General features: G+C 43.9%; 1 long non-coding RNA gene across 1 annotated transcript in view; it reads left to right on the forward strand.

Moving 5' to 3' along the window:
• The first annotated feature begins 257 nt into the window (after window positions 1–257).
• Window positions 258–13263, forward strand: part of LOC122790058 — a 65223-nt gene continuing 52217 nt past the window's right edge. Inside the window, exon 1 of the long non-coding RNA XR_006362912.1 lies at window positions 258–366. This is a non-coding gene — a long non-coding RNA (uncharacterized LOC122790058). The remainder of the gene's footprint in view (window positions 367–13263) is intronic.

Genomic DNA, 13263 nt, shown 5'->3' on the forward strand with positions numbered 1-13263 from the left:
GGAGCTTTTCTCCCGGGGACTCTGCTGAAAATGGAAACTAGTCATCCAGTCAGACTATGCTGGTAAACAGATGTTAAATAAAAAAATAAAATAAATAATAGAAGTCTATACACAATCAGGGATGAATGATACTACTGACTATTAAGTGTGCTCAGAATTTCTGAAGTAGGTTGTATTAATGCTCCCTCCCTCCAGACTGACATCACCACATTTACATTCAGCAGAGAAAAGGGATAGATACACCCATTGTATGACGTCACTACTTCGTTGTCCTTCCCCTGCTTCTGTTTTCTCTGCTGGCATTACTTGATGTTGGTCTTTGGCAGTCGTTTCAGTGATTGAAAAACAGCGTTTTTGTTGCAAAAAGTAAGTATTTATTTTATTTAGTTGAATAGCACATGGTTAGGTTGCTGAAATATTGCAAGCAGGAATGTAATTCCGCCCCTGTAAGTGGACCAGTGTGGCAAAGTCAACTCAAAAGGGCTGTGTTTTACCTTGGCGCCAATTTCTGAGCTTGTAAGGCTAGTTTAGGGTGGAAGCCGTTTGTTTTTGTGTAAATGCATGCAGGATGGGTATGTACGTATTTATAGTTTTATTTTAGTAATGTTTGGTCTGTAAGCTTAATGAACCGGAAGTAGCATATCTTTTTCAGTATTGCCGTCCAAGAGGGACGAGCCAACCAGGTGATAACGACTGGGCTTTGCTGTGCACTTACAGTAATAAGCAAGGCGGACTGTCTGTTAGTCCTCACCGACTCCTCAGCAAACGCAAGTACATAAAATGAATGAAGGTACCGAGTCCCAAATCGGGGATGTTCTGATTATTGCTCCTCTTACATCAGTGTGATCTGCGGATTTAGGCTGTAATGGGTGCACGCCACCCCCTTTTTATACTGCCTTTCGCTCGTATGTCTAAGTCCGTATGTTATACTTTGAACTTGCTTCTTTGAAGAAAATGCATTTAGTAATTATCTCCCTTAAATGGTGGATTTAGGATATGACAGGGGCGCTCCTTTTGGCCCCTGTTTTTAACCGTACCACTTTGCAGTATGTAACGAGATCCATATAGCAAAAGTGGCAGTTTCCCCAGCGTATATCCCATGTGCGGACACAGATTTTTGGCATACAACTTCACGGGCTACAACCAGTTATGAAACAGCATGCATTAAAAAAGAAAAAATGTAAAGTACGCTATCAGGGTTGCCCCCCCTTCCATCATCGCCAGATGTCCTTAGCATGGATCAACAAGTCGCCAGCGCGATTATGTGCAAATGCAAGCTTTGAGGTATTTTTAGTATTTCTTGCTGAGTAAAGGCTCCTGGAAAACGGTCACATAGGTTTAAAGATAACCGGTTTAAATAAACGATAAAGTGCATTTCTCTGATTAGTTGACTTGGCGAGCATTTCTTTCCCTGAAGTTATGAAGTTACCCAGGCAGCAATATAAGTTATGTATCACAGGACTGTTGCCCCTGAAGGGGCACACAAGCCATCACCCATGGCCAGCCTTATGTATAGGGCGATAATCTCAATCGTCGGGTAGGGATACCTTTCGAGTTGTTGTTACCTATCGAGTACTTATTTTATTTTTCTTTAAGTACAACAATGACGCGTTTCCATACCTCTTGGAGCAAGAAATCTGTACAAAGCTTTAAATGAAAGTGGGACGGAGGTCCAAAAATAGGGACAACTTTTAAATATTGCTCTTAAGGAAACGAAGTCTGAGACTCGAATGTATGTCGTTATTTTATAACTTCGATCGTTAATGATTTACCACTAACTTACCAGAGAACTACAATTTTTATTTAAAAAAGGTATGAGGCCAAAATCCGGACATTTAAAATCTGTATAGTTGACATGTATGCATGCTTCTGTACTTTATCAGAGCTTCAAGTATTAACACAGACGTGAGAGAACCGCGCTATGGAGCTGGTGTCCTAGACTTTGGCACCGCACCATGGAGGTGGTGTCCTAGACTTTGGCACCGCACCATGGAGGTGGTGTCCTAGACTTTGGCACCGCACTATGGAGGTGGTGTCCTAGACTTTGGCACCGCACTATGGAGGTGGTGTCCTAGACTTTGGCACCGCACCATGGAGCTGGTGTCCTAGACTTTGGCACCGCACCATGGAGCTGGTGTCCTAGACTTTGGCACCGCACCATGGAGCTGGTGTCCTAGACTTTGGCACCGCACCATGGAGCTGGTGTCCTAGACTTTGGCACCGCACTATGGAGCTGGTGTCCTAGACTTTGGCACCGCACTATGGAGCTGGTGTCCTAGACTTTGGCACCGCACTATGGAGCTGGTGTCCTAGACTTTGGCACCGCACACAGTCTGTGTAGACAATTAATCGTAGTGGATCAGGGGTGGGATGGAATAAGAAGTCTGTGTGAGATGTAAGCCTCGGGAAGAGAAATAAGTTTTTGACCTGTTACCGGCAGGCGAGCTGATATGTTTTGTAGTTCTTGCAAAAGCAGTTTAAAAAGGAACTTTTATGTATTCTTGTAGTTTGCCTGCCCCCAAAAGGGTTCCGTTGCTAGTGCTAAAGCATCTGTCTCTTGTGGGGTCGGACCAATAAATTGCTGGGATTTATTATTTCAATAGTGTTATGCTGCTGTCGCAGACAGTAATACCCTCAAGTCAATTTTCTGATCACATGAGGGAATGGGAGATGGATGAAGGCAGTCAGTGGTGCAGCAAACGAAAAAGCATTAGTGCCACAATATATATAAATTTTTTTCGTGCAGAACAATTACCTTAAAGGACCACTATGAATACGTATAACAGTAATCATATGCTATTATAAGCCCAGACCTGCCCAACTTAAAGATCTTGACATGAAGTTTTGTATATCGAACTATTTGTTATATTATGAGTTTGGCAGAACTTCCCACTATTACTTACAGTATGTTGTAAGTTAGCAGCCACCCTCCCCCGAAAGCAACAAAGGTGATTTTTAACAATGCACAGCTTTGTGCTGTAAATTTTTTGTTACACGCTTTGATCTATTAATTTTAAATGCAAAATCTAATTTTTGCTTTTGTGTCGAGTAACCTGTTTACACATTTGATGCTGGTTGCTTGTAGTACAGATGGCTTTAAAACTGCAGGGAGGGATTTTTTGGTATAGGATGTTCTACTGAGCCCAAGCTTCCTTCGACATTTTTATCTTATTTGCATTTTACAAAAACAGATCTTTCTCTGTTTGGCAGGTTGACAGGAGAAAGGATTTCATGTCTCAGAAGTTGTTCAAGTGTGTTTTTTGTTAGGAACTCCGTAATTTGTACTCCTCAGCTCCAAACCAGTGAAGGCTTTCAGTTCTTTTGCGTAGAGTTTTCAGATAACTTAGAGTAGTGGTAATATGGGAGTCTGGTGACAGTAGCTTGCATGAGCATGCATCCCCTCTAGTTAATTATTTTTTAACAGACATGCTAGTAAAATTTGCAGTGATGTGACAAGTAGGGTCTCCCACTTTTCTCCAACAGATGTATGATGTACAGACTGTCACTTGAATAACCCTAAATACAGAAAACATATGTATAACAGTAATTATATGTGAATGTCACCAAAACACAAGGTAATTGCACAAAAAGATTAGACAGATTATAAATAGAACGTGTGTATAACGTTTCTGCTCCCTCTCACGGCACATTGCAGTTGTTAATCTCTGTCCTCCCGCATGTCAGTTGTAGCCTGGTAGTGCTGGGGTGCTCTCCAGAACCTTGAACCGGGTTTCAGTTACTGCACAGATGTAGATGTTCTCCATACTGAGGAGTGCTTTGAGCGTGGATTTTGAGATTTATATTCCTGGCGTCGAGTAGCATACCCCTCGGTTTTTGTTTATTGTGCTGTTTATGGAGGTGGGTTTGACTTTTGAGCCTTGCTTAAAAGACACTATGGGGGCAGCAAGAGCCTTGGCCAGTATTCAAAACCCTAGGGGTGATGGGCGCAAGCCGTCTATTGTGAAGCAATGGGGCTTGTCAAGCATGTTGTTCCCAGGCTGACGCACTGGATCCCCTTTGAATGACACCAGAAGCTTAGCCAATTGTTGATTTTTTTTTCTTTATACTGAGGTATCATTGTTGGTGAGGGCAGGATACTACTCGGGGTCAGGGTCATATCAGCCTGGGCTGCATGATGAGAGCTCTTCTGTCTCTTCATGTAGTCCAGGGAGGTACGTCTCGGGTCATTCACACCAACATGAACAATGAGTCATATTTGTACTTGTTCTAGAGTTACCTGAGTGCTTGTGTTATGTGGTGGATTCTGGCTCCTGACAGGCAGCTTAACAGTAACCACCTGCTTGTCCAGCCTAGTGAGTGGGATGTCAGTGTGCCTGACTATAGAGTCACCTATTACTAGTGTTTTAGGTATATTATTTCACCTTAAGGGCTATGATTGTGTGGCACACTTATTGTGTGTTTTTTTTGTGTTGTCTGGTTTGTGATGGGAAGTGCATGTTTGGTTTTCTGCTTTGGAGGTCTCTGATGCTTTTGCAGGCTTTTTAGAGCCTCTTGAGTATGATTTTTGTGTACATTTGCCGGTGCTGTTTTAGTAGGTCTGTGTGCGACTGGAGGTGTGGTGCAAGTGTTAACCTTCTCTTGACTGTCTGTTCCAGTCTTGGGTGGAGACAGCTTAGCTTCCAGTTTGGCTCTATAATTGCATCTCTTGCATATTGTTAGTGTTTTGTGGTAGGAGGAGAGAGTTGTCTGTGTACATGAGGCAGTTGCAACATTGCCTCAGGATAGCCAGATTCACCAGCTGGACTGGAGCCTGAATAGTATGGTGAGCTGCTTAGTCACTTGGTTGGTGAGGGGTGAATAAAGAGCCTTGTCCTGCTGGGCAATCTGCGTTGGGGTATATTAGTGCTTGCTATTAGGTCTGAGCAAGTGCTGGGCTGTAAGATGCTTTCTGGGTGCTTTAGGTTGAGAGACTAGTTTCAAGGGAAAAACTGAAGAGGAGACTTAGTGGAGCTGGGAATAATTTAACCGTAACGAACCGGTGTTGCCTGGTGCTCAAACCCGTGCAAATGCGGTTATTGTTGGGAAATGAAAGAGAAATTAGCCCAAAATGGCCAATGCAGTACTAACTTCTGGGCTGGAGCCACTCCTCCAGGGACAAATAGGTTGCTAAAAGCATCCCTTTCACAGGTGAACAGAGAAACTCTTCTAACAAAGTAAGGTATGGGCAACTCAGAAGCTTGTAACAGCCCTGAATTCGGCACTAGCCAGAAAACTGGACTATACTAGCTTAGAAAGGTGGGAAACGAGGAATTTTTTTTTTTTTTTTTTTTTTTTGAAAAGATAAGGTAAAAACAGTAAAAAAATACACTTAAAACAGCTTTAAAACTACTACAAACAATCAGAAGAGGCTATTGTGTAGCCTACAACAGTTAAACAAAAAACTTTTTAAAGTGCGGGCAGTCAAATAAGTACAATATGAAAAAAAAAAAAAACAAGCTTTTAAATCACAAACGCTGGAAAATCTGTGTTTAGGCGGAAAACCGTTAAGTACAGCAAGAAAGTACAGAAAACTGATACTTAATTACTCCTCTCCTAAGCTAGCAGGCTTGTATCAGTTTAAGGCTTTATAGTGCTACCCAGTAGGTTAGTTACAGGAGAGATGGGAATCGAGCTCATATGTGGTCTTTTAAAGCAGAAAGTGTTCGTCCGAATGGTCAAACTACAATTCCTGGGCCAAGAACCTCTCCTCTCGTTGTAGTCAGGCTACCTAGTGCTTAATAAGCTAAAAGGCTTTCTTCCAACACAGACAGGCTTGCGGGGCTCAGAAGCTTACCAACAGTCCTGGATACAGCAACTCTGTATCTGGACTAGGCTAGTTAGAGCAAAGGTGGAAAACGAGCGCAAGTGCTTCTTTTAAACCAGAATGTTAGAGTGATGGGGGGGGGGGGCTGCCCAAATGCTACAATTTCTAGGCCAGGGACCACTCCTCTTGTGGTAGGTAGGCTACCTGATGCTTACCACTCCCACTGATGAGCTAGAAAGCTTCCCTCCAACACGGAAAGCCTTGGGGGGGCTCAGAAGCTTAAAAAGAGTCCTGGATACAGCAAATTTGTACCTGGACTAGACTAGTAGTATGAAACGAGCGCGGAGACAGACTTTTAAATCAGAAGGTTGACAGAGATGGAAAAGCTTCCCAAATGGCCAATGAACTATAATTTCTGGGCCAGAAACCACTCCTGTGGTAGATAGGTTACCTAGTGCTTACCACTCCCACTGGTCAGCTAGAAGGCTTCCCCAAACACACAAAGGCTTGGGGGGGGGGGCTCAGAAGCTTACCAACGGTCCTGGATACAAGAGTCTGTCATGAGATTTACGACTCTGAACGATGGAATTAAATGCTGTATCCAGAACAAAAGGCGATACTGCTTTGGTACCTACTGCACTTGCAGTGTGCCTTAAGGGGGGGACAAGAGCATCTCTGTAACAAGGCTAGGAGTGTGTGTTAATGTTGTACTCGGACAATGTTATATCACGTTTGTCCTCTAGTTCACATAATGCGTTATCAGTTTTTTTGTATGTTTGCTGTACTTCCAAGGTTTTTTAAGTATGTGTCACTGTTAAGGGTTTAACATTTCATTTCATAATCATGAGTTCTAGTAATAACCTTGTGTCCCCATTGCCTGCTTTCATATATCTCAATCTCTTGTCCAGCATACCTTTTTAAAACAAGTTTTTAAATAATTGCACTGTTCAAAATGAGCTTACAGTCCCTTTCTCGTGCTATTTTAAAGACCTGTAGAACAGGTATCCATTACATGGGATTGCCGTTTTACCAGCAGTTCATAAAGAAATGTGAGAAAAGCAGTACATGAAATAAAAGGCTAGTCGCGTTCATCACTGAAATTGCTACAACTGGTGATTAGTGTTTTTCCTTTTGGCTTTTCCCAGTTAGGGGTCGCCACAGTCCATCACCTCATGATTGGCAGTGGAGTTTTATGGTGTGAGTTGCTAGCCCAGTGCCCAGCATTCCACAGAAGGTGTGCACACGCACTGACGCCTAGGGCAAATTTAGAGTGTCCAGTCCACCTACAGTGCATCTTAGGGATGTGGGAGGAAACCGGAGCACCTGGAGGAAACACATGACCACAGGGAGGACTTGTGACTCCACACAGAAGGCACCCCAGCTGAGGAGTGAACCGGAGGGCCTCTTGCTGTGAGGCAGCAACGCTGACCAAGCACCACTGCGGTTGCCCTGCATGACATGCCTCCCAACTATATACATGTTTTTTTTTTTTTTTCTCCGATGAAACATAGGCATTTTTTTTTTTTTTTTTTTAAGGGCAGCGGGCACTGAATATGTACATGAAATACTGAAATGTAAAGTTGTTTGCCAGCAGCATACTATTCCTTAGTTAACTATCTGTACAATGTGTAATTATTTGGATGACTGACTTCAGAGAGTTTGCATGCTGACTGATATTGCTGGATTGCAATGAGTTTTATAGTGTCTGTGTGTTTTTTGTTATTCAGTAGATGTTTTGCTTATTGGAAAAATGTTCAGCTCTACCAATTTAAAACCCATTCTAACATGTTCTGTTGCATTACACAAGGAATATAATTTGGTACAGTCAGGATGGTGCATCAAAGCACACGTACATGCATGGTACTAAAACTGTGCAAGGACCTACAGTTTGGAAGCAGCCCAAGGGCAAGCTTGTTCAAACACTTGCCAGATGCATTTTCTTTCACTGTGGGTTTCAGTGACAGTGAGTTTCTTGGGCAGAGAAGCTTGCAATTCATCGCAAGTCCGTTATCATTGTCAGACTGTTTTGTTTACCTGATGGCTGTTACTGTTGGTGGTGTAACATTTGAAATAAGTGTTGAATGTGTGTTTTTTTTTTTTTCTTTCGGCTTTTCCCGGTTAGGGGTAGCCACAGAAGAACTCTGGTCCGCTAATGATTGGCAGTCAATTTTTATGCTGCCAGCCCCACACCCATTCTGCACGTGTTTTTCGACCACGGGGAGGACATGCAGACTCAACACAGAAGGCGCTCCAGTGTTGAATGTGTAATAATTGCAAAAGTAGGGGGTTGAGAGGGTGGCCTAATGGTGAAGGTGTTTACCTTACAAACACAAGGTACAGGGTTTGAATCTCTTGGGAGTTAATTGACTAAGCTTAAATGTCTCGCAAGGGCAGTTAGTCTAGTACTTATCTATGAACCTAAATAAGAAAATGGTAATGCACACTGAAAGGCATGAACACTGTTTGATAAGTGAGGATAGATAGCCAGGTAATGAGACAGTGGAATGGTTGGGGAGGTGATGCTGATCTTGGGTGGGTGGGGGGGGTTCATCTATTACACTGTGTACGTCATCCTATGACTGTGATAGAGCTCTACTCGGAGGTCAAGGCTAATATGAAATGCCTCTGGCTGACCAAGTTCACATATTGGAAATTGGGTGCAGATCTCACCAAGACACATTCAGAAGAGATGTGAAATCCACATCCAAACCAACCTGTCATTACTCACCTGTACTCTGCTCTTGAAAGAGAAATCATTGAGTACAATGCCCCTCTCATAATGTACTTCTGCAGGTTTAGCCAACATTTGGATGGCGGAGATTCCTCACCATAAGATTACATGGTGTAAAATGAGCCCTGTCTCAACCACCTCGTAGCCTTATCCTTGTATTGGGTCTTTTAAGGCTGCATACAGATGAGTCATGCCTTGCCTACAATGCATCCTCTGTTCTGGTCCTCGTGTACCTTTTGGACATCTATCGAACAAGTAACCATCATGAGCAAATGATCTAAGGAAAGTAACCTTGCATAAACAAAATTGAAAATTAAAAAGTAAAAAAACTGAACAAAAGATGCCACTTGAAAATGACCATATTCACTTTATTGGGCCACTAACTGTGCTGTTTTCAGGCTACAATGGAAGCATAAAATGTGGGCAGTTTAAAAAGCATTATTATGTCAGTGTTTCATGCAGTTTAATGTTGCGTGCCTGATTTCAGGACTTGGCTGGCTGCACTCTGTTTTGAAAAAAGATATTTAAATGTTTTTTTGGTTTGTTGGGTATGGTTGGATATGCCTTTTGAGCTCAGTTTCTCACCTTCGAACTCTGTCACAGAGGAAGGGGAGGGCATAGGTAGGCTATCTGCCCGAAGGCATTTATAAGCCTAGCCAGACTGTGACTTTCGCTGGCCCCTTAGGTTCCATGTGCCTCTGTCCCTGTCCAGCAGAGCCATTGAAGTGATTCCTGGAGTAAACTTTGTTTCCCATCCACTCGTCAAGGTCCCTCTTGAAGAGGGTTAGCAAGGAGCTCTGTCTAATGTAGATTGGAATCTTGTTCCAGAGCATGGGGAGTCTCTGGGACAGGAACTTATTTCTCCAGCTCGTCCTATTATTGTTGTAGTGAGGTTTAGATCCCTGGAGCGTGTGGCTCAAGCGGATATGGTTTTCTTCAGGTGGAGCATGTCCATCAGTTCTAGGTTGGACATGGCCTTGTATATCGGGCAGAGCCGCAGAGATCACCTCTGAGTAGGCGGTATGCACCCGAGTACAGCTGGAGTTCTTCAGTCGAGTTGCATAGGGCATCTGCTTGAGGCCAGTGATCCTCTTGGTGAGATACTTCTGTGGTCTTTCCAGTTGTTGCAGGTGTCTTGTAAGGTATATCCCAGATGGGGCATTGTACTCTATGATGGGTCTGATGAGTGATGCTTAGTGGGGCCGAATCACCTCTTTCGATCTGGATGCAAACCCTTTTGTGATTAGGTGGGCCACATAGAAGGATTTTCTCACCACTTTGGCAATGTGATTATCAAAGGAGAGGTTACTATCTACTTTGGTCCCCAGATTCCTTATTAAGTCTTCCATAGTTAGGGGCTAACACCTGTGTGGTAGTTTGTGGGTACTTTGTTTTTTTCCAAAGTGGATAACTATGCACTTTTTGGCATTTAGCTTGAGGCCATGGTTTTGACACCAGGTATCTGTCTCAGTGAGACCCTTTTGGAGGATGTCTATGTCAGCCGGAGAGTCGGTTATAGCCCCTAGTCTGCGAACTTGGTCACCCACAGTCCTCCTGTGCTTGCCTGTACCTCTGGGAAGTATATGCCGAACAGGAGGGGTAATAGGACTGAGCCCAGGGGAATGCCACTTGTAACAGGCTTAGTCAGACCAAGCTCCTGCAACTCTTACCATGTGGGTTCTGTCCGTGAGCCAGTTGGCAACCCATCTCATGATGTAGGGGGTTATGTTCAGGCTGGTGAGCCAGTCTATAAAACTGGGAATGGTGTCTAAGGCCTTTGTGAGGTCTAGGTAGGCTGTATGGTCCACCTTTCTCTCATCTATAACCTTGGTAACTGTCTCCAAGTCCACCAGGTTTAGGAGGCATTATCTTCCCTTAAAACCAAACTGGGTGGGGTCCAGTGTTTGGAGGTTCCCAATGTCTGTTTAATGAGATCCATTATGTTGCAGACCAAGCTAGTCAGGCTTGTAGGGCAATTATTTCCAGGGTCCATTGTGGCTCCACCTTTGTGGAGTAGAATAACCGCTGCTGTGTGCCACTCTGTGGGCACATAGCCTGTGGAGAGGCTGAGTTTAAACACAGGTGAGGGGTTAGTTCATCTTTGAGCTTGTGTATGATGCAGCCTGGGACACCGTCCGGTCCCATTGATGCTGCGTTTTGGAGAGGGCTGTTTTAATCTGAAGTGGCTGTGATTTCAGGGGCACTACATTCTTCTGGTATAGTTATGGACCCTTTTGGGGGTGAGGGGGGTGAAGTTTGCACTGAGCCTGTCTGCCAGGATATTGGCTATATCGGTCGGTTCAGTATATTTTGTGCCATTCTGCACTCACTCTGAGCAGATCTTAGAATTGCCACTTAGATTCATGACATAGCTAAAGAATGCCCTGTGGTTATTTGAGTCTTCTTTCAAAACTAGCTTTGGATGATTTTATGAGGGAAGGTAGTTTCTTGCTGATAATGATCTGGGATGTCTTGTCTTCTTGGGATTTTACTCTCTTCTGTACTAGTTTCCTCCTATTGTATAGCTTGTTTAAGGCAGGGTCCACCAGACTGGTTTCCTTTTCTTGGAGGAGTGAGTCTTGGTTTTGTTTGGGGTAGCACGATCCATGCATTCTTGTAGCTGTCCGTTTTAGTGCTTTGGTAAAGGATATTGCAGCTTGGACAGCGTTATCCTTTAGCGTGGGGGCTTTAAAACTTCCCTTCTCAGTCTTGAGTGACATGAAGTTTGCTTTTGAAAAGCTTTTCACAGTGGTTTCTTTGACTGGGGATGGTGAAGGAATGTGGATATCCCGAGTGAACCAGGTTTCTGTTACTGCACAGATATCTGCACAGATATCTATGTTCTCCATGCTAATGAGAGTTTTGACTGCGTGCATCTTGAGGTTTAGACTTCTGGCGTTGAATAGCATTACTTAGTTTCTTATCCCTTGTGATACCTATGGAGGTGGGGCACTATGGGAGTGGCAAGAGCCTTTGCCAATATCCAAAAGCCCAGGGGTGACGGGTGCAAGCCGTCCCTAGCGAAGCATTGTGGCTTGTCGAGCATGTCATCCCAGGCAGACAGGCATTGGATCCCCTTTGAGTGACACCAATACTTAAGTCAAATTGTTGAAATTGATCATCTTGTCTTCATATTGTGGCATTCTTGGTGAGGGTAAGATGCTACTCAAGGTCGGGGTCATACCGGCCTGGGTTACATGCTCCTCTCTCCTTGTAGTCCAGGGAGGTACGTCTCAGGTCATTCACACCAGCATGGACAATGACAGAGTCATGTCCTTGCCTTGGAGTGACCTGAGTGCTTGTGTTGTGTGGCGGATCCTAGCGCCCGACAGGCAGCTCACCGTGACCTCCTTGTTCAGCCTGGTGAGTGGGACGTCAGTGTGCCTGATGATAGTCGCGTATTACAAGTGCATCAGGTGTGTTGTTTAGCCTTAAGGGCTATGACTGTTCGGCACACTGGCTTTGTGAGCTATGTGTTTGTTTTGGGGTAGCGGTTGCTTGGGTGTCTGCTTTGGAGGTCTCTGCTGCTTAGGCAAATTTTTATTTAGAGCCTCCAAGTATGTTTTTGTGTGTTTGTGTTTGGTTTGCTGTCGTGGTAGGTCTATGTGAGACTGGAATTCTAGTGAGTGTGGTTTCCTTCTCCTCCTGACTGGTTACGCCAGTACTGAGTTGAGAGAGCTTAGCCTCCAGTTTGGCTATATGGTTGCATCTCTCACGTGTTGGAATTTGTTGGGAGGAGGAGAGGGTTGTCTGTGTACATGAGCCAGTTGTAACATTGCCTCAAGATTCCCATATTCACCAGCTGGACCGAGAGGAAATTGACAACTGACCTTTGGGCATGCTACAATAGTATTGGGAATTCCTTTATAATTGAAAAAAAGGGCCAATGGGGAACAAAGTACTCAAGGGAAGTTTGTGAGGGTGTAGTGCTTTTAATTTTTTAGTGCTGACTTCTAGAATTGCTTCAGTGAGCAAGTGCCAGGCTTTAGAGTGGGAATAGGGTGTTTATTATGCGAACTAGATCAGTTCTAAGGGAAAAAGTGAAGGGCATACTTTGTGGAGCCGAGAATTGTTTAAACCTAATTGAGCAGCGCTGTCCGATGCTACGCTATGCGCAAAATTATACAGGGGGACTTGAAACAGCTAAAAATTGGCCCAAAACGGCCAATAGACTACCAGATTCTTATGCTGGGAGCACACCTCCAGGGATAGATAGGCTGCTCCAAGCTCCCCACTGCCACTGGTGAAAAAAGAAGCCTCCTTTTATCCAAGAAAGGAAATGGGCAACACAGGACCTTTCCAAAAGTCCAAAATACAGCAAATCCTGTATTTGGACTACTCTAGGTCAGGAAAGATGGGGAAACAAGTATATATTTTTTTTCTTTTTTGCAGCAAACAGCAGAAAATGCAATAAATATGTAACACAGGTTAGCGCACTTAGCCTGAACAGGTAAATGCAACAAACAGGACAAACTTTAAATTACACGCAAAAGCAAGCTAAAGCTGGCTTTAAAGCAGGGGGTTAGAAAGAGAGAGGAAATGGCCCAAAACAGCCAATAAGCTACAGGTCACTGGGCTGGAACCACTCCTCAAGGGACAGATAGGCTGCTCAGAGCTCCCCACTCTCACTGGTGAACAAAGAAGCTTCCTCCTATCCAAATAAGGATATGGGCAACACGGGAAATATGACACAGCCCAGAGATCAGCAATACATGAAGACTGGACTATTCTAGTTCAGTAAAGGTGGGAAACAAGGATTTTTTTTTTT

The sequence above is a fragment of the Protopterus annectens genome, chromosome 15.part0 (genome assembly GCF_019279795.1).
Source record: "Protopterus annectens isolate FY-2018-M chromosome 15.part0, PAN1.0, whole genome shotgun sequence".
NCBI lineage: Eukaryota > Metazoa > Chordata > Ceratodontiformes > Protopteridae > Protopterus > Protopterus annectens.